Below are 19,779 nucleotides of genomic sequence, written 5' to 3' on the forward strand. Positions count from 1 at the left end.
ATGGGAGAAGGAAATGGGATTTGTGAGGGGCTAGGGGTGGAAAGATATGGTTTGACACTGTGTCCCCACCCAAGTCTCATATCAAATTGTAATTAACAGTGTTGAAAGAGGGGCCTGGTGGGAGGTGATTGTATCACGAGGGGCAAACTTCCCCCTTGCTATTCTCATGATCATGAGTGAATTATCAAGAAACCTGGTTGTTTGAAAGTGTGTAGCACTTTCCTCTTCTCTCTCTCTCTCCTGCTCTGCCATGGTAAGATGTGCTTGCTTCCCCTTTGCCTTTGCCATGATTATAAGATTTCTGAGCCCTCCCAGTCATGCATCCTGTACAACCTACAAACTGTGAGTCAATTTAACCTCCTTTTTTCATAAATTACCGAGTCTCAGGTAGTTTTTTACAGCAGTGTGAGAACAGACTAATACAGTACCCCACTGACAGTAATAGAACATCGAGGTAGAAAACTAACAAAAATATTTAGGACCTAAACACAACATGACCAAATAGACCTAACAGACATCTACAAAACACTCCATCCAACAACAACAAAATATACATTCTTCTCATCTGCACATGGCACATACTCTAAAATCAACCACATGCTTGGCCATAAAACAATTCTTAACACATTAAGAAAAATCAAAATCATACCAACCAAGACTTTGGAAGACAGCAAAATAAAAATAGAAATCAATACTAATAATATCTCTCAAAACAATACAATTATGTGAAAACTAAACAACTGTCTCATAGATGACTTTTGGGCAAACAGTGAAATTAAGGCAGAAATAAAAAAATTATATGAAACTTATGAAAACAAAGATACAACATACCAGAATCTCTGGGACACAACTGAAGAAGTGTTAAGAGGATAGTTTATAGTGCTAAATGACCACATCAGAAAGTTAGAAAGATCTCAGATTAACAACCTAACATCACATTTAGAGGAACCAGAAAAACAAGAAGAAGAAAAAAAGCTAGCAAAAGAAAAACAAACAAACAAACAAAATCAGAGCTGAACTGAATAAAACTGAGATGTGAAAAAACATGCAAAAGGTCAAAAAACCTAAAGTTGGTATTTGAAATAATAAATAAGATTGATAGACCACTAGTTAGAATTAATAGAAAAAAAGAGAGAAGACTCAAAAAAGCACAATCAGAAAGGACAAAGGGGGAATTAGCACTGACCACACAGAAATAGAAAAACTTCTCAGATACTATTATAAACACCTCTATGTACACATACCAGAAAACCTAGAAGAAATGAATAAATACTGAAAACATACAACCTCCCAGATTAAACCAGGAAGAAATTAAAATCCTGAACAGACCAATAATGAGTTCGAAAATTGAATCAGTCATAAGAAACCTACCAATCAGAAAAAGCCCTGACCCATATGGCTACACAGCTGAATTCTACCAGACGTATAATGAAGAGCCAGTACCAATTCTACTGAAACTATTCCCAAAAATTGAAGAGAAAGGACTCCTCCCTGACTCACTCTTTGAGGTCAGCACCATTCTGATATCAAAACCTAGCAGATACACACAGACACAAAACATCAGGCCAATATCCCTGATGAACACAGATGCAAAAATCCTCAACTAAATACTATCAAATCGAATCCAGCAGCACATCAAAAAGCTAATCCACCATAATAAAGTCGGCTTTATTCCTGGGATGCAAGGTTGATTCAACATACACAAATTAATAAATGTGATTCATCACATAAAGAGAAGTAAAAATAAAAACCACATCATCATTTCGATAGACAAAGAAAAGGCTATCAATAAAATCCAACATCTCTTCATGTTATAAATCCTCAACAAATTATGCATAAAATATAAGAGCCATCTATGACAAACCCACAGCCAACATCATACTGAACAGGCAAAAGCTGAATGTGTTCCCCTTAAGAACCAGAACAAGACAAGGATGCCAACTCTCACCACTCATATTAAATGCATACTGGAAGTCCTAGCCAGAGCAATTAGTCAAGAGAAAGAATTAAAAGGCATCCAAGTAGAAACAGAGGAAGTCAAACTATCTCTCTTCACAGATGATATTATTTAATCCTAGAAAACCCCATAGTCTCCGCCCAAAAGCTTCTAGTTCTGGTAGACAACTCCAGTAAAACTTCAAGATACAAAAACAATGTACAAAAATCAGTAGCATTTCTGTATACCAATAACATTCAAGCTGAACGCCAAATCACAAATGCAATTCCAAATATCTAGGAATTAACCAAAGAAATGAAAGACCTCTACAATGAAAATTGTAAATCAATGAACAGTATAAAACGCTGATGGAAGAAATGGACACAGAAAGATGAAAAGATATTCCATGTTCGTGGACTGGAAAAAACAATATTCCTAAAATGTCCATACTACCATGAGCAATCTACAGATTCAATGCAATCCCTATCAAAATACCAATGAAATTTTCATAGAAATAGAAAAAAAAATCATAAAACTTATATGGAATCACAAAAGACCCAGAATAGCCAAAGCTATTCTGAACAACAACAATAACAAACAAAGCTGGAAAATCACATTACCTGACTTTAAATTATACTACAGAGCTAGAGTAACCAAAACAGCATGGTACTGGCATAAAGACAGACACATAGACCAGTACAGAACCCAGAAACAAATCCACACACCTACAATGAACTCAGTTTCAACAAAGGTGCCAAGAACACACACTGGGGAAAAGACAGTCTCTTCAATAAATGATGCTGGGAAAACTGGATATCCATATGCAGAAGAGTGAAACCTGATCCCTATCTCTCGCCTTATATAAAAATCAAATAAAAATGGATTAAAGACTTAAATCTAAGACCTGAAATTATGAAACTGCTACAAGAAAACATTGAGGAAACTCTCCAGGACATTGGTCTGGGCAAAAATTTCTTGAGTAGTACCCCACAAGCCCAGGCAACCAAAGAAAAAATGGACAAATGGGATCACATCAAGTTAAAAAGCTTCTGCACAGCAAAAGAAACAATCAACAAAGTGAAGAGACAACCCACAGAATGGGTGAAAATATCTGCAACACCCATCTGACAAGGGATTAATAAGCAGAATATATAAAGAGCTCAAACAACCCTATACGAAAAAAATCTAATAATCTGATTTAAAAATGGGCAAAATATTTGAATAGACATTTCTCAAAAGAAGACATGCAAATGGCAAACAGGCATATGAAAAAGTGCTCAACGTCATTGATCATCAGAGAAATGCAAATCAAAATTATAATGAGATATCATCTCACTCCGGTTAAAATGGCTTTTATCCAAAAGTCAGACAAAAACAAAGGCTGGTAAGGATGTGGAGAAAAGGGAACCTTCATATACTGTTGGTGGGAATGTAAATTAGTACAACCACTATGGAAAACAGTTTGGAGGTTCCTTGAAAGACTAAAAATAGAGCTATTATATGATCCAGCAATCCCACTTCTGGATATGTACCAAAAGAAAAAAAATCAGTATATTGAAGAGATATCTGCACTATCATGTTTGTTGTATCACTGTTAACAATAGCCAAGATTAGAAGCAACCTAAGTGTCCATCAACAGAAGAATGGATAAAGAAAATGTCACACTTATACACAATGGAGTACTATTCAGCCATAAAAAAAGAATGAGATTCTGTTACTTGCAACAATATGGATGGAACTGGCTGTCATTATGTTAAATGAAATAAGCTAGGCAGATAAAGACAAACATCATATGTTCTCACTTATTTGTGGAATCTAAAAATCAAAACAATTGAACTCATGGAGATAGAGAATAGGATAGTTACCAGAGGCTGGGAAGGGTAGTGGGAGGGCAGGGAAGAAGTGGGGTTGGTTAATGGATACAAAATAAAATAGAAAGAAAGAATAAGACCTAGTATTTGACAGCATAATAGGGGGACTATAGTCAATAATGATTTAATTGTACATTTAAAAATAACTAAAAGAGTATAATTTTAGTTATTTTAAAATAACTAAAAGAGTATAATTTTAGTTATTTTAAAATAACTAAAATAGTAATACAAAGGATAAATACTTGAGGGGATAAATAGCCAATTTTGTATGACATGATTATTATGTATTACATACCTATACCAAAGCATCTCATGTACCTCATAAATATGTACACCTAATATGTACCCCCCAAAATTTTTAAAATTATTTTTTTAAATGCAATCCCATTCACAATAGCAACACAAAGAAATACGTAGCAATAGAGCTAACCAGGGAGGTAAAAGATCCCTACAACAAGAATTACAAAATACTGCTGAAAGAAATCAGAGATGACACAAAGAAATGGAAAAATATTCCATGCTCGTGGATAGGAAGAATCAATATTGTTAAAATGGCCATACTGCCCAAAGAAACTTATATATTCAATGCTATTCCTATCAAGCTACCAATGACAATTTTTACAGAATTAGAAAAACTATTCTAAAACTCATATGGAACCAGAAAAGTGCCCAAATAGCCAAAGAAATCCTAAGCAAAAAGTATAAAGCTGGAGGCATCACACTACCTAACTTCAAACTATACTACAAGGCCACAGTAATCAAAACAGTATGATACTGATACAAAAACAGACACATAGACCAATGGAACAAGTTAGAGAACTCAGAAATAAAGCCAGAAACCTACAACTGATCATCAACAAAGTCAATGAAAACAAGCAATGGGGAAAAGATTCTCTATTTTATAAATGGTGCTAGAATAACTGGCTAGCCACATGTAGAAAATGGAAACTAGACCCCTTCCTTATACCATATACAAAAATTAAGATGGATTACATACTTAAATGTAAAACCTAAAACTATGAAAACCCTAGAAGAAAACGTAGTAAGTACCCTCTGGACATAGACCCTGGCAAAAATTTCATGACAAAGACTTCAAAAGCAATTGCAACAAAAACAAATATTGACAAGTGGGATCTAATTAAACTAAAGAGCTTCTGCACAGCAAAGGAAATTATCAACAGAGTAAACAGACAACCTACAGAATGGGAGAAAATATTTGCAAACCATACACCAAAGGTCTACTATGCAGAATCTATAATGAACTTAAATAAATTAACAAGCAAAAAACAAACAACGCCATTAAAAAATGGGCAAAGGACATGAACGGACACTTCTCAAAAGAAGACATACATGCAGTCAACAAGCCTATGAAAAAAAGCTCAATATCACTAATCATTACAGAAATGCAAATCAAAACCACAATGAGATACCATCTCACACCAGTCAGAATGGCTATTACTAGAAAGTCAAAAAATAACAGATGCTGGTGAGGTTGTGGAGCAAAGGGAATGCATATACACTGCTGTTAGGAACATAAATTAGTTCAGCCACTGTGGAAAGCAGTCTGGAGATTTCTCAAAGAATTTAAGACAGAACTGCCATTTGACCCAGCAATCCCATTACTGGGTATATACACAAAGGAACATAAATAATTCTACCATAAAGACATGCATGCATATGTTCATCACAGCACTATTCACAATAGCAAAGACATGGAATCCACTTAGATGCCTGTCAATGTGAGACTGGATAATGAGCATGTGGTATATATACACCACAGAATACTATGCAACCATAAAAAAACAGTGAAATGCTGTCCTTTTCAGCAACATGAATAGAGCTAGAGGTCAGTATCCTAAATAAATGAACAAAAGAATAGAAAATAAATACTTCAAATTCTCACTTATAAGTAGGAGCTAAACACTGAATACACATGGACAGAAAGAAGGAAACAATAAATACCTGGGCCTACTTGAGGGTGGAGGGTGAGAGGAGGGTGAGGACTGAAAAACTACCTGTCAAGTACTATGGTTATTACCTGGGTGATGAAATAATCTGTACACCAAACCCCCATCACACACAGTCTACCCACGTAACGAACCTGCACATGTACCCCTGAACCTAAAATAAAAGTTGAAAAAAAAAAAAGAAGAGAACACTAATGGATATGGGAATATGAAGCAGTCACTGCCCCCAGGGCTGGGATACAGTGCCCATGGAAGGCTCCCCAGTCACTTCCCAATCCAGGGTTGAAATCCACACCTCACTGAAGAGGGAAGAATCCAGGTTCAATGAATGACAGAGAAATTGCTGTGGTGTCATACTGACCAAACTTGCTGGAAACCTGCTCTCTGGAACTTGCTGGAAATTCCCGACACTTTTTAGGGTGTCAGGAAAGGTGTTCACAGGGAGACGTCACCTTGGAGCATTCCACAAAGTCAACCAAGAAAAGGTGAAAGAGTATGCTGCTGGCCACCGGGTGCTGCTGGTTGCTGGCAGGACCCAGGTGCTGGAGAAACCACAGGCATTCCAGGAGCTTGTATATAAAAAAGGTCAGACCAGGAAGCAAAGCACTTTCCTTCTATCATGTCTCTCATGCACCCTCTACCGACAAAGATAAACATGGTGCCATCTGGCAAAGAAAAATATTTAAAGGGCCCATATCCATTTTCTCAGAGCAGGCAATGAAGAGTGAATTTGTAGCTGTGAGGCAATAAATTGATACCCTATACATCCTTCAAGATGAGAACATCACCTATTCTTTGCTGAATTTGGTTCCAGAAAAGTTCAATGCTGTAATAATTATCTTCAACAAAAATGCATAGTTTTTTGGTGTAAATTCTTCCAAGAAGGATATAAAAGGGTGGTGAAAGGATTGTGGAGCTTTCCAGATCCAGAAACCTGCTATGAAGGATATCAGCTACAGCCACTTGCCTCATGAGGATCAGCACAGAGTAAGAGAAGCCATGCCGATTTATTCTGCATCTGCTCCCCCTCTCTGAGGACACCTTGCTGCCTATCAGATTTTACATTCTTGCCTAACTAATTTGAGAACATAATCTAATCTTACTCTACGTGTATACTGTTGTCTCCTCCACCAAGCAATGTTCTATCTGAAATGCTATAGCACGCCATGGAATGTTGTGCAAGCATTACACACGTTATTTAAAAAGAGTTCATGGTGAAATGGAAAAAATGCTTATAAGTGAAAAAGGTAGGATGCAGTATTATAATATGTGAAACAAACAACACTACATAGAAATAAAGAGCAAAAAGAAATACCCCCAAATCAGTCACTATCTTTAGGTGGAATCGGAGTAATTTTCTTCTTCTTCCTATTCTTTTTCTGTAATTTATATATTTACTATAGTGACCACATACTGGTTATACCTTTGGGACAAAACAATCTAACAATAACAATGACAACAATAAATATACATCCTTTTAATTAATTATTTACATTTATGTGTAAGTCTTGAAGTCTTAAACTGAGCCAAGGTTTGGGAATCAGAATTTGACAGACAGAGTTCCATATAGAGTATGTGAACCAGTTCTTTATAGTTTACCCAAGCTAAGGTAACTGCTACTCAATAGCAGTTTGGCCAATTGAGATAGACAAATTGTCTACCCTAATGAGATAGAAAAGGGCAATATATTTACCAAAAAAAATAAATTCCATTCCCTGAACTTTTAGAATTATTGAGATCTATACACATATTTGAGAAGGATATAAGAGAATATCAAATATAAAGAATTAACAAAACAACCAGGAAATAAAATATCAGCAACTTTCTTCTTTATCAGTGAGACAAGCCAATCTCTGTATAGTTTTAACAGCAGTTTGGGGGAACCCTCTAAACACTGAACTCTAAATTTAGGCACATATTTCCTGAAAACTTATATTTACATTTGCCAATACAAAGCAGTAATTTACCCCCCCAAACCGCGGCTATCGCTAGAACCATGAACTTCTAAACTCAACCTCCATAATTCCTCTGCAAAAACGGGCAGCCACACCTCTCAATCCTATAATAACGTGTAAGAAAAAAGAAAGAAACCACATAAGATGAAAGAAATTCAAATAGCAAATAGTAAGGATTATAAAATGATGGACTGAGTATCAGACTCTACACTATCTGTGGACTCTCTTTCCCAGCACATCGTTTTTTAGGAGCAGATGATCTAAACAGCCCAGCTGAATGAAACCTGCTGGAAGGCAGTGGATGACTTCATGACATCTAAGCATCCCTTCCAGTTCTAAGACTCCATTATTTAGCAGAGATCTGATGCACAGGGAACATGTCAGAAAGAAACACTCAGTCTGTAACAGAATTTTAAATGGAAGAAAACTTGAGTCTGTGAGGAAGAGGAATGCTAAGTTGATCTCAGTTTGCTTAGGAATGTCCTGGTTTTAGCACTGCAAGCTCTCCATCTCAGGAAACCTCATCATCATGGGAAAACCAGAATGGCTAGTCATCTTACTGTTTGGATCTGACAAAGGTTAGCTTCTTTGGGTTCCCATGCAAATTAGAAGCTTTAATTAAGCCTTATGAATCTTTAAACTAGTGACACTGATTTTTGCCTCTTTCACCCAGCTCCATGTAAACACATTCTTATTATCGCCCACACGAGGGCTGGACTCTATGGGTCCTTCCGAGTGGAGATCAGGAGAAGCTGTGAATGGTTAAATCCTGAAAATGTTCGAAAAAGAAGCTTCTCCTTCCCTTTATTAACTATAAAGTGGCAAGCTCTCCAGGAGAAACAGGCCTTCTTTGATGAGTGTTCTGACTATATAACAAATGTATTCCCCAAAACCTATAAACTCACATTCAATTATTGATTAGTGTTCTCTTCAGGACACACTATTCAACAACCCAAATTACTCAATAATCAATCCTATTATTTGCTTGCTACTTTTTAAAGGCAATAAAAGGGATACAAATACATGATGTACACAATGCTTTGTGTTCCTGTTTCCTCTCAGCCACTTCTCTCTGGTGTTTCTATGTCTCTACCAGTCTCTGTGATCCCCAGAAAACCTCCTTCTCAATTCCCAGCCTGCATGGTTTTCTTTCCTTCTTCTCCTTCCTCTACTCTCAGCATATTAGCCTATCTCCCAAAAAAAAGAGCTCCTTTTCATAAAGAGGTGGGAGGAGGGGAGAAATTGAATTTGGAATTACGGGATTTTCTTTGGCAGTCTAGGGAAGATCAGAATCTGAGGACATTCCTGCGTTAAATATTTCCGTTCCACAGCACTCCTAATGTTGGTAAGTGTCTGACACAGATACCCATAGCATGTTAATGCTAAAAAGGATCATAGAATGCACCAGCCCAGTCCCCTAATTTTAACAAGTGGGAAAATCAACAGAGACATTAAATAACTTACTCAAGGTCACAAAATGTCCTTTCCATGCTATATGACTTTAAATCCTGTGACTTGTGGTTATCAAAAGTAGTAGTTGTCAATGCCCTGCAGACAGAGACTACCAGAAATACACATGTAGTTGAATTATGTGCTGTGGCAAGAGAGAACACACACGGTGAGGAACCATGGGGTGTCTCAGTAAGAAAGTATTAGAAAGGATTTAGTATAGAATGTTGGTCCTGCTAGGTGACTTTTGGGGAGGGTTTAAGGAAGTGAACTTTGCTGTTGATTGGATACTGTCAGGAATCAAGAGTACATCTATGACTAAGTATCATAATAAATCTTATGTGTAAAGAGGGATGAATAGAGCCAGGCTAAAGCCATAATTGGTTTTAAAAAATCAGCAGTCACTCATATTAGCCAGAATAAAGGGATGTTTGGTCAGTTTTGTGTCTTGGAAAATGTCCACAATTTATCTGTGTCAAAACATAATTACACAATGGTCTTGGTTTTTTTCTTTATCCTTCATGATCACAGAGTGGCCTTGTCTAATGTTGATATTTTGTGAAAATATTTATTTCAGCAGGAGAACACCAAGAACTCTTGCTGTCCATCCAGCTTCTGGATGTTGGGAACTGCTTTTCTCATTCTCACAATAATAAAACTACCACCTATTGAGCACTGTCAGTATTCCAGGAAAGTTTTACTCTTCATCACCAACTGAGGAGGTAGGTAGTATTATGATTCTAATTTTCATAAGAAGAAACGAAGGCTTGGTGAGGCTGGTAATCTCACAGCGAGTAGATGGGCAGAGCTGGGGCTCAAAACTGGGCATCTTTCGGCAGGGTGTGTACTCTGATCTTCTCCATGACACTGCAAAGCATGAACTGGAATATTGAGGTCGGGGGGAGTAAATTCATGGAGATGTGGAACATTTTTGCAGTAGATACAATGAGGGGAATATTTATTCAGGGATTGCAGGCTTCCATGAACGACTGGATCATGAGACACTCAGGATGGAAGAAGAAAAATTGTGGAAAAAACCCAACTGTGACATTTTCACCATAAAACCTTTCTTGGGAATAGTCTAATAAAAGGAAAGCTGACTTATTGTTCCTTAACTGAAGAATGACTTCTATGATTTAGAATATTATTTTAAACTTTATTCTCTATTTCCAGTGTGAATTTAAATCAACTGACAGGAGAAGGAAAAATTCAACAGCAACTCCTCCGACATAGAGTAACTTAATGTAGTCAAACGGTAAAGCAAAATTGTTCAGGGCTTTGTGACGGGAGCAGCAGGCACCTGGCAGTACCAATGACTTAATCATAATGATCAAGAGGAAAATATGGTTATTAATAGCCTTATAAGTGCATTTATTTTTCAGAATCACCTTTGGAGTGAAATGAAGAATGAAACTCAAATTAACAGAGAAAGGCCCCCACTCCACTGTTCCCACACACTTCCAGGTCCTCCTGACTTCAGTGGGTGTTCTGGGCACAAAGAAAAAGCAGGAGCTTGATATTGATCTATTTCTAGTATTAGAAAGAATTATTCTCTTAAATTTCAAGGCAGCCAAAATCCTAGCATTACAGCAGCACTATAGCCTGTGCTTCCCTTAATAGATCCAAGTAACAGCACTGAGATACAATATACAGTCCTTTCTCAAATGAAAGAAAAAGAGTTATTTCAGATGTGGGGTGGGAGGTGCTGGGGAGGTGGTTTGATTAAAAAAAGGGAAAATGGGGTATAAGATATAGCTCTTCAGCTATTGTAGCTTTTATCGATCTGTTGTTATCACACACATTCACTTTTTCAAGTATCATCATTCAACAACTTATTGTGCCAGTACTATGCAACCGGCACTGAGCTAAGCTCTAGAAATAAAAAGTCATTTAAGATTTGGTCTATAGAAAAATTAACTCAAGATGGATTAAAAACTTCAGTGTAAAACCCAAAATTATAAAAACTCTGAAAGACAACCTAGGTAATACCATTCAGGACATAGGCACAGGCAGATTTCATGATGAAGATGCCAAAAGCAATTGCAAGAAATGCAAAAATTGACAAATGGAATCTAATTATACTGAAGAGCTTCTGCACAGCAAAAGAAACTATCAACAGAGTAAACAGACAACCTACAGAATGGATGAAAAATTTTGCAAAGTATCCATCTGACAAAGTTCTATTATCCAGCATCTATAAGGAACCTAAACAAATGTATAAGCAAAAAGCAAACAACCCCATTAAAAAGGGGGCAAAGAACATGAACAGGCACTTCTCAAAAGAAGACATACATTTGACAAATAAGCATATGAAATAAAGCTCAACATCATTGATCATTAGAAAAATGCAAATCAAGGGCCCGGCTCGGTGGCTCACGTCTGTAATCCCAGCACTTTGGGAGGTCAAGGTGGGTGGATCACAAGGTCAGGAGTTCGAGACCAGCCTGATTAACATGGTGAAACCCCATCTCTACTAAAACTACACAAATTAGCCAGGTGTGGTGGCACACGCCTGTAATCCCAGCTATTCAGGAGGCTGAGGCAGAGAATCACTTGAACCTGGGAGGCAGAGATTTCAGTGAGCCAAGATCGCGCCACTGTACTCCAGCCTGGGCGACAGAACGAGACTCTGTCTCAAAAAAGGAAAAGAAAACTGCAAATCAAACCTACAGTGAGATACCATCTCACACCAGTCAGAATGGCTATTAGTAAAGAGTCAAAAAGTAATAGATGCTGGAGAGACTGTGGAGAAAAAGGGACGCATATACACTGTTAGTGGGAGTGTAAATTAGTTCAACCACTGTGTTAGACAGTGTGGTGATTCCTCAAACACCTAAAGAGAGAAATACCATTTGACCCAGCAATCCCATTATTAGGTATATACACAAAGGAACATAAATTGTTTTATTATAAAGATACATGCATGTGTATGTTCATTGTAGCACTATTCATAATAGCAAAGACATGGAATCAATCCAAATGCCCATCAGTGATAGAGCTGAACAAAGAAAATGTGGTACATATACACCATGGAACACTACGCAGCCACAGAAAAGAACAAGATCATGTCTTTTGCAGGGACATGGATGGAGGTGGAGGCTATTATCTTTAGCAAACTAACACAAGAACAGAAAACCAAATACCACATGTTCTCGGTTATAAGTGGGAGATAAATGATGAGAACACATGGACATATAGATGGGAACAACACACACTGGGGCCTATTGGAGAGTGGAGGGTAAGAGTCAGGAAAAACACTAACCAATACTAAGCTTAATACCTGAGTGATGAAATAATGAAGCCCCATAACACACATTTACCTATGTAACAAACCTGCACATCTTGCACGTGTACCCCTGAACTTAAAATAAAAGTTAACAAAAAAAGACTTGGTCATTGCCCTCGAAAGTTCTATTTAGATTGTGTCTCTCATTCTTTTTTGCATAACACCTTGGATATTGCTTTGCAGATGTTTCCTTTTAATGAAAATTACAACGATATTGATGATGATGACAATGGAAAGCATAGCTGTCCACAAGTATAAGTGGCAAATCTAAAAAGGGCTTATCTCAGAAAACTTTTATTCATCCAATAAGTTCATCCATAGTGAGCAACTATTTTGTGGTACAGATGACACTCTGGGCTCTGTGAGAAGTACAGAAAAGACTTCCATTCTCAGGAAGGCCTGGTGATTCTCTAAGCTCACCCTGGAATGAGCAGAAATGCCCAGGTCAGTCTTTGGCAGTCTTTGGTTGCTCCAAATCTCAGAAACAACTGATGGACAGTCAAGATTTGGCCTTGCTGCCTCTGTTTCCACCATACCTCTAAGGTAGAACAGAAATGTGCCCAGCGAAGTAGCATGGGACAAATAACAACCACATTAAGTACTTTCTTCTCATTCTCTGGGCAGCAGTACCAGGAAATGCATTGTACATCACACATTTTCAAGGTCATACATTCAAGGCGAGGTTATTCCTGTGCCCCACTGGAGGACAGCATCACATGAAAGCCACAAGATCATGACAACCCATCTTCTCCAGCATGAGGCCTTAAGAAAGATGTGCCTGTAAGGGAAGTGACCGGATTGCATCATTAACTGAAGCAACCAGTTTCATTTCAATGTGTCAGTGAGCATTGTGTGGACTCAGAGTTGCAGGGTTAAGTGATAAGAACATGGATAATTTTCTAGATATTTTCTAGGAGTAAACAGTGATCACTGGCTGTGGAATGGATTCTTTGTAGATGTAGGTAGCTGCCTCTGCCCCAGTAAAAGGGGGGCAGAGGCCCTGTGCCCTGTGGCCTCCTGGACCACTCCATGCTGCTACCACCATCACCACCCCAGGCCATATCCTTGCAAAAACACCTGCTTTTCTGGATTCCCAGCTAGGCCACCTAATGCAAATTTCCCAGCAGCCTTAGCCAAGCCCCAAATTCTACATCTGTTCCACTTTCCTGTATTCCAGATCAGCACGGTATCTTCACGTTTGCTATTGTGATCACTGTTGAACCACAAAGACAGTATGGAAATGACTAAGACATGCTTTTTTTTTTTTTTTTTTTTTTTTTTTGGCACAGCACATAGAAGGGATGGTCCTGGATTAAATCTAGAGTTTTTAACTTCAGTAATAAAGAAGATGGATCTCTACTGACAACTGGGATCAGAATCTCAAGAATCTCTTTAGCAAGTCTCCTCTATTAATCAAAAGGAGGTAACAAGGAAAGAAATTAACATTTATTGAGTACTTACTATTTGCCTGGCCCTCTCTTAGGTACTTTATGATCTATTTATCCTCATACCAGTCTGGCAAGTTCATATTATTATACTCAATAAAATCTACAGAACATTCTGGAAGCTCAAAGAAGATAAAGAACTCACCTAAGATCACACTAACTAGTAAGTTAAAGAACTGGGCTTGAAGCCCAGGTGTATCCGATGCCACAGATGTTTACTACAAAGGGAATCATAAGGGTGAAAGACTCTCTCACTCAGGATCATAGTCAATAAAGTCAATAAGTCATTCTTACCTCTTCTACAAATCTGACATAGCAGCAATGTATTCTAATGTCTTAGATTATCTAAATACATTTGTAATTTCATTAAAGCAAAATAGCAATTATGTACTTGAAATATTTATAAAATAAGTCAACTACATTTGAAAGAAAATGTAAAAGCATTGCAATTAAACAGATCTGCACACACTGCAGGGTGTTTTTCTAACAAAAAGAGTAAGGAATAACACTGCTAATAAAAACAAAGATGATCTTGTTCAAATGTCCTAATAACTCATTTAGCGCTGTTCTGAGTGGAACTGTGTATTAGTAATTTCGAATAAAGCGTTTGATGAAAGATTAAATATATCTTTTGCCCATTCTCCTCTGCAAAGCTAGTGATTCAAATGGGCTAATTTGTTCCCTTTCTTCTCATAAAATGTTTTAAGTAATCTATAAATGTTTTTATCCTTCTATTCATATTGTAAGAGGAATCAAGTGAATAATAATGAATAAGAATAAGAAGTTATACTGATGTATTGGAAAGTAATGGGTGCCTCCACCATCACTATCACACACATACATACTTTGAATTCTCATTTGGGCTTGCAGTAAGAAACAGGAAGCTCTCACATCTCAGAGAAAATATTCCCCCTGGAAACTATATTAAATAGGAGCTATCCTAACACAATTGTCTGGTCACTTTTGAAAAAATTATCATGCTAATTAATAAAAAGTAAGGTTTTATTTTTCCCAGAAAAGAAATCTAAAACTGTACAATAGCTTATATATTTAGCTCTTCCAGAAGAAATTAAGTTTGGTGGATTAAATTCTATACTGAAAATTTTCTCTTTAGCATTTCAAACTTAACAATATACAGTATTTGTGGTGCCTCTAAGGCCTGTGTGGGGAAAACAGGCCAAGCCGTTTTAATGTCTTTTGGGATATAGGGCACGTAGGTTGTTTTTGACATAGATCAAAACAACTACACTCTGTGAAATGGGTGACCTAAAGGAACAAACATAACCTTGGCTAACGTATCAGATTGCTCATGAAAAATACTCCTGTTTAGAGGACAATATTGGTTAGAGAGACCTTTGGCTGCAGCCTTGTACTGAAATTCCTAACGCAAAGCAAAAGGTCCATAGTACCTATCATGCTTTCTGCAAGTAACTGGCTGCCTCCTCAGTTCCTGTGGGCCTCTTAAGAAAACAGAAAACATCTTATTTTTTCTTATTATTCAGTTCCCAGTATCAGGCATTCAATAAATATCTGTTTTTTGTTTTGTTTTGTTTTGTTTTGTTTTTATTATACTTTAAGTTCTAGGGTACATGTGCATAACGTGCAGGTTTGTTACATAGGTATACTTGTGCCATGTTGGTGTACTGCACCCATCAACTTGTCAGCACCCATCAATTCATCATTTATATCAGGTATAACTCCCAATGCAATCCTTCCCCCCTCCCCCCTCCCCGTGATAGGCCCCGATGTGTGATGTTCCCCTTCCCGAGTCCAAGTGATCTCATTGTTCAGTTCCCACCTATGAGTGAGAACATGCAGTGTTTGGTTTTCTGTTCTTGTGATAGTTTGCTAAGAATGATGGTTTCCAGCTGCATCCATGTCCCTACAAAGGACGCAAACTCATCCTTTTTTATGGCTGCATAATATTCCATGGTGTATATGTGCCACAATTTCTTAATCCAGTCTGTCACAGATGGACATTTGGGTTGATTCCAAGTCTTTGCTATTGTGAATAGTGCCGCAATAAACATACGTGTGCATGTGTCTTTATAGCAGCATGATTTATAACCCTTGGGTATATACCCAGTAGTGGGATGGCTGGGTCATATGGTACATCTAGAAATTTATAGCACTAAATGCCCACAAGAGAAAGCTGGAAAGATCTAAAATTGACACTCTAACATCACAATTAAAAGAACTAGAGAGGCAAGAGCAAACACATTCAAAAGCTAGCAGAAGGCAAGAAATAACTAAGATCAGAGAAGAACTGAAGGAGATAGAGACACAAAAAACCCTCCAAAAAATCAATGAATCCAGGAGTTGGTTTTTTGAAAAAATCAACAAAATTGACAGACTGCTAGCAAGACTAACAAAGAAAAAAAGAGAGAAGAATCAAATAGACGCAATAAAAAATAATAAAGGGGATATCACCACCGACCCCACAGAAATACAAACTACCATCAGAGAGTACTATAAACACCTCTACGCAAATCAACTAGAAAATCTAGAAGAAATGGATAATTTCCTGGACACTTACACTCTTCCAAGACTAAACCAGGAAGAAGTTGAATCCCTGAATAGACCAATAGCAGGCTCTGAAATTGAGGCAATAATTAATAGCCTACCAACCAAAAAAAGTCCAGGACCAGATGGATTCACAGCTCAATTCTACCAGAGGTACAAGGAGGAGCTGGTACTATTCCTTCTGAAACTATTCCAATCAATAGAAAAAGAGGGAATCCTCCCTAACTCATTTTATGAGGCCAACATCATCCTGATACCAAAGCCTGGCAGAGACACAACAAAAAAAGAAAATTTTAGACCAATATCCCTGATGAACATCGATGCAAAAATCCTCAATAAAATACTGGCAAACCGGATTCAGCAGCACATCAAAAAGCTTATCCACCATGATCAAGTGGGCTTCATCCCTGGGATGCAAGGCTGGTTCAACACTCGCAAATCAATAAATGTAATCCAGCATATAAACAGAACCAAAGACAAGAACCACATGATTATCTCAATAGATGCAGAAAAGGCTTTTGACAAAATTCAACAGCCCTTCACGCTAAAAACGCTCAATAAATTCGGTATTGATGGAACGTACCTCAAAATAATAAGAGCTATTTATGACAAACCCACAGCCAATATCATACTGAATGGGCAAAAACTGGAAAAATTCCCTTTGAAAACTGGCACAAGACAGGGATGCCCTCTCTCACCACGCCTATTCAACATAGTGTTGGAAGTTCTGGCTACGGCAATCAGGCAAGAGAAAGAAATAAAGGGTATCCAGTTAGGAAAAGAAGAAGTCAAATTGTCCCTGTTTGCAGATGACATGATTGTATATTTAGAAAACCCCTAATTGTCTCAGCCCAAAATCTGCTTAAGCTGATAAGCAACTTCAGCAAAGTCTCAGGATACAAAATTAATGTGCAAAAATCACAAGCATTCTTATACACCAGTAACAGACAAACAGAGAGCCAAGTCATGAATGAACTTCCATTCACAATTGCTTCAAAGAGAATAAAATACCTAGGAATCCAGCTTACAAAGGATGTAAAGGACCTCTTCAAGGAGAACTACAAACCACTGCTCAGTGAAATAAAAGAGGACACAAACAAATGGAAGAACATACCATGCTCATGGATAGGAAGAATCAATATCGTGAAAATGGCCATACTGCCCAAGGTTATTTATAGATTCAATGCCATCCCCATCAAGCTACCAATGACTTTCTTCACAGAATTGGAAAAGACTGCTTTAAAGTTCATATGGAACCAAAAAAGAGCCCGCATTGCCAAGACAATCCTAAGTCAAAAGAACAAAGCTGGAGGCATCACGCTACCTGACTTCAAACTATATTACAAGGCTACAGTAACCAAAACAGCATGGTACTGGTACCAAAACAGAGATACAGACCAATATCTGTTTAATGCAATGAATGACTCCATCAACCAACATTCACTCTGAAGTAATTTCTACATTTTAGTGTTCATATTTCTGATATTTTCTTCACCAGGTATGACCTGACAAACATTCTAATTTCAAAAAAGTTGGTCACTTCCTGTTTCTGAAACCTTCACAGCCAATTTGTAAAATACGTTGATTCAGGCTCAGAGAAATGAGCATCAAGGCATGTCATATTTTCTCCATAGAGTAGCCTGGCAAAACCAATCCCTTTCCAGTCCAGGAACTGCAAAATTCCCAAAGACAAAAACCACAATGAAGAGAATCACAAGCCCCAAATAATCTACCTGCTCCAAGTTAAGGTGAAATGAAAACCTGAGCTCCTCAAAAAGATGTAAACCCACTTGGAAGGTGCAGCATTATCCACAGACAATGTACCAAGGATGTCTGCCCAGAAAAGACATCTCCCTCACTGGATAACCAAGCCAACTAAAGACCTCAGCCTTTTAGAACAAATGGGTTATTCTTTGGTGGTGACATTAGAAGTGTAAATTTAGGCTGTATACTAATAAAAGAGACTGATTTATTTTCAGTCCATTTTTCGAACATTTAAATCAAGATTTTTCTCTCCTACCTCTGGGTTAAGGGCCTCCCTGCTTCCCAAGCCTGCCTGTTTCAGGATTTGCCTTTGCCTCCTTCCATTAGTCAACTATTTACTCTCCATTCAGACTGAGTCCAAACCACAACACTGACACTCACTCCTGCACTTTCTTCTAGGCCAGGCCAGAGTCCCAGTACAATTTCAACCCACACACCTCATTCTCAGAGCTCAGCCCAAGAAAGCACATATCATGAAGGACAGAGTGGAGAAAAGGTGACATGCGGGTGATCCACGAGCAGAACAGAAATAGAAAATATATGATATTTCTTCCAGGAGCTTATGATACCTGTGAGCACCCAGGTTTGCACTTTTACATCCTTCACTATAGTTTTATAATTTAGATTGAAAATGTTCTACATGTTGGAGAGAAGTGGAAGAAGGGACAATCACAGGGCTATCATGTCAGCCTCAAACACTCACATGTGCACAACTTGGCTTGGAAATGAGAAATGTGACCACATGAGTAAAGCCTCTTTTAAAACTTGTTGGTCTCTTTCAATGTTTTCTACTTAGGGCCTTATTATCCTAATACTATATGAGGTAAACCTACCACTTTGGAATAAACCTCTAATTTGGGGTGATTGAGTATTCTTTTTTAAATTCACTGAGGATAGAACAAAAATAAATAGGTTCATATTACAGCAAGTGGGATTTGGGTTTCTTACAAAAGGTTCCTGGTGATGAGAACTTATACAAATAGCAGGTTCAAGTAGAAGGGAGTAGGGTCAGGTCCCAAGTCTGAGGAGCTGGGTTGGCTTTATCACATATTAGCTGCAATCTTATTCAAGCTACTTGACCTCTCTGTACTCAAGTGTTGTATGATTTAAATAAGATAGTATAGGAAAAATACTTTGTATCAACAAGTATTTTTTTAACAGTGTTATTTTCATCATATGAATCCAGCAAGATAAAAATCCCAAACCCAAATTTCTCATTATTGACACACAATTGCCCTGAGCCTTCACTTTCACCAGGAAAGAACCAAGGCCTGAGATGAGGGATGTTAAGTTGTGTTTGAAGTGTTCATGGGAGGGGACACAGGTAGCATATGTCTGCTCCATGGATAAAAGCCAAAATAGTAAGTAGATACTCACCTTTCTTTTTTTTTTTTTTTTTATTATACTTTAAGTTCTAGGGTACATGTGCATAACATGCAGGTTTGTTACATATGTATACCTGTGCCATGTTGGTGTGCTGCACCCATCAACTCATCAGCACCCATCAATTCATCATTTATATCAGGTATAACTCCCCAGTGCAATCCCTCCCCCCTCCCCCCTCCCCATGATAGGCCCCAGTG

General features: G+C 37.7%; 1 long non-coding RNA gene across 1 annotated transcript in view; it reads right to left on the bottom strand.

Moving 5' to 3' along the window:
- Positions 1-6,352, bottom strand: part of LOC111546293 — an 84,163-nt gene extending 77,811 nt beyond the window's left edge. Inside the window, exon 1 of the long non-coding RNA XR_002732716.2 lies at positions 6,070-6,352. This is a non-coding gene — a long non-coding RNA (uncharacterized LOC111546293). The remainder of the gene's footprint in view (positions 1-6,069) is intronic.
- Between the last annotated feature and the right edge of the window lie 13,427 nt (positions 6,353-19,779).

The sequence above is a fragment of the Piliocolobus tephrosceles genome, chromosome 3, assembly GCF_002776525.5.
Source record: "Piliocolobus tephrosceles isolate RC106 chromosome 3, ASM277652v3, whole genome shotgun sequence".
In the NCBI taxonomy this organism is placed as follows: Eukaryota; Metazoa; Chordata; class Mammalia; order Primates; family Cercopithecidae; genus Piliocolobus; species Piliocolobus tephrosceles.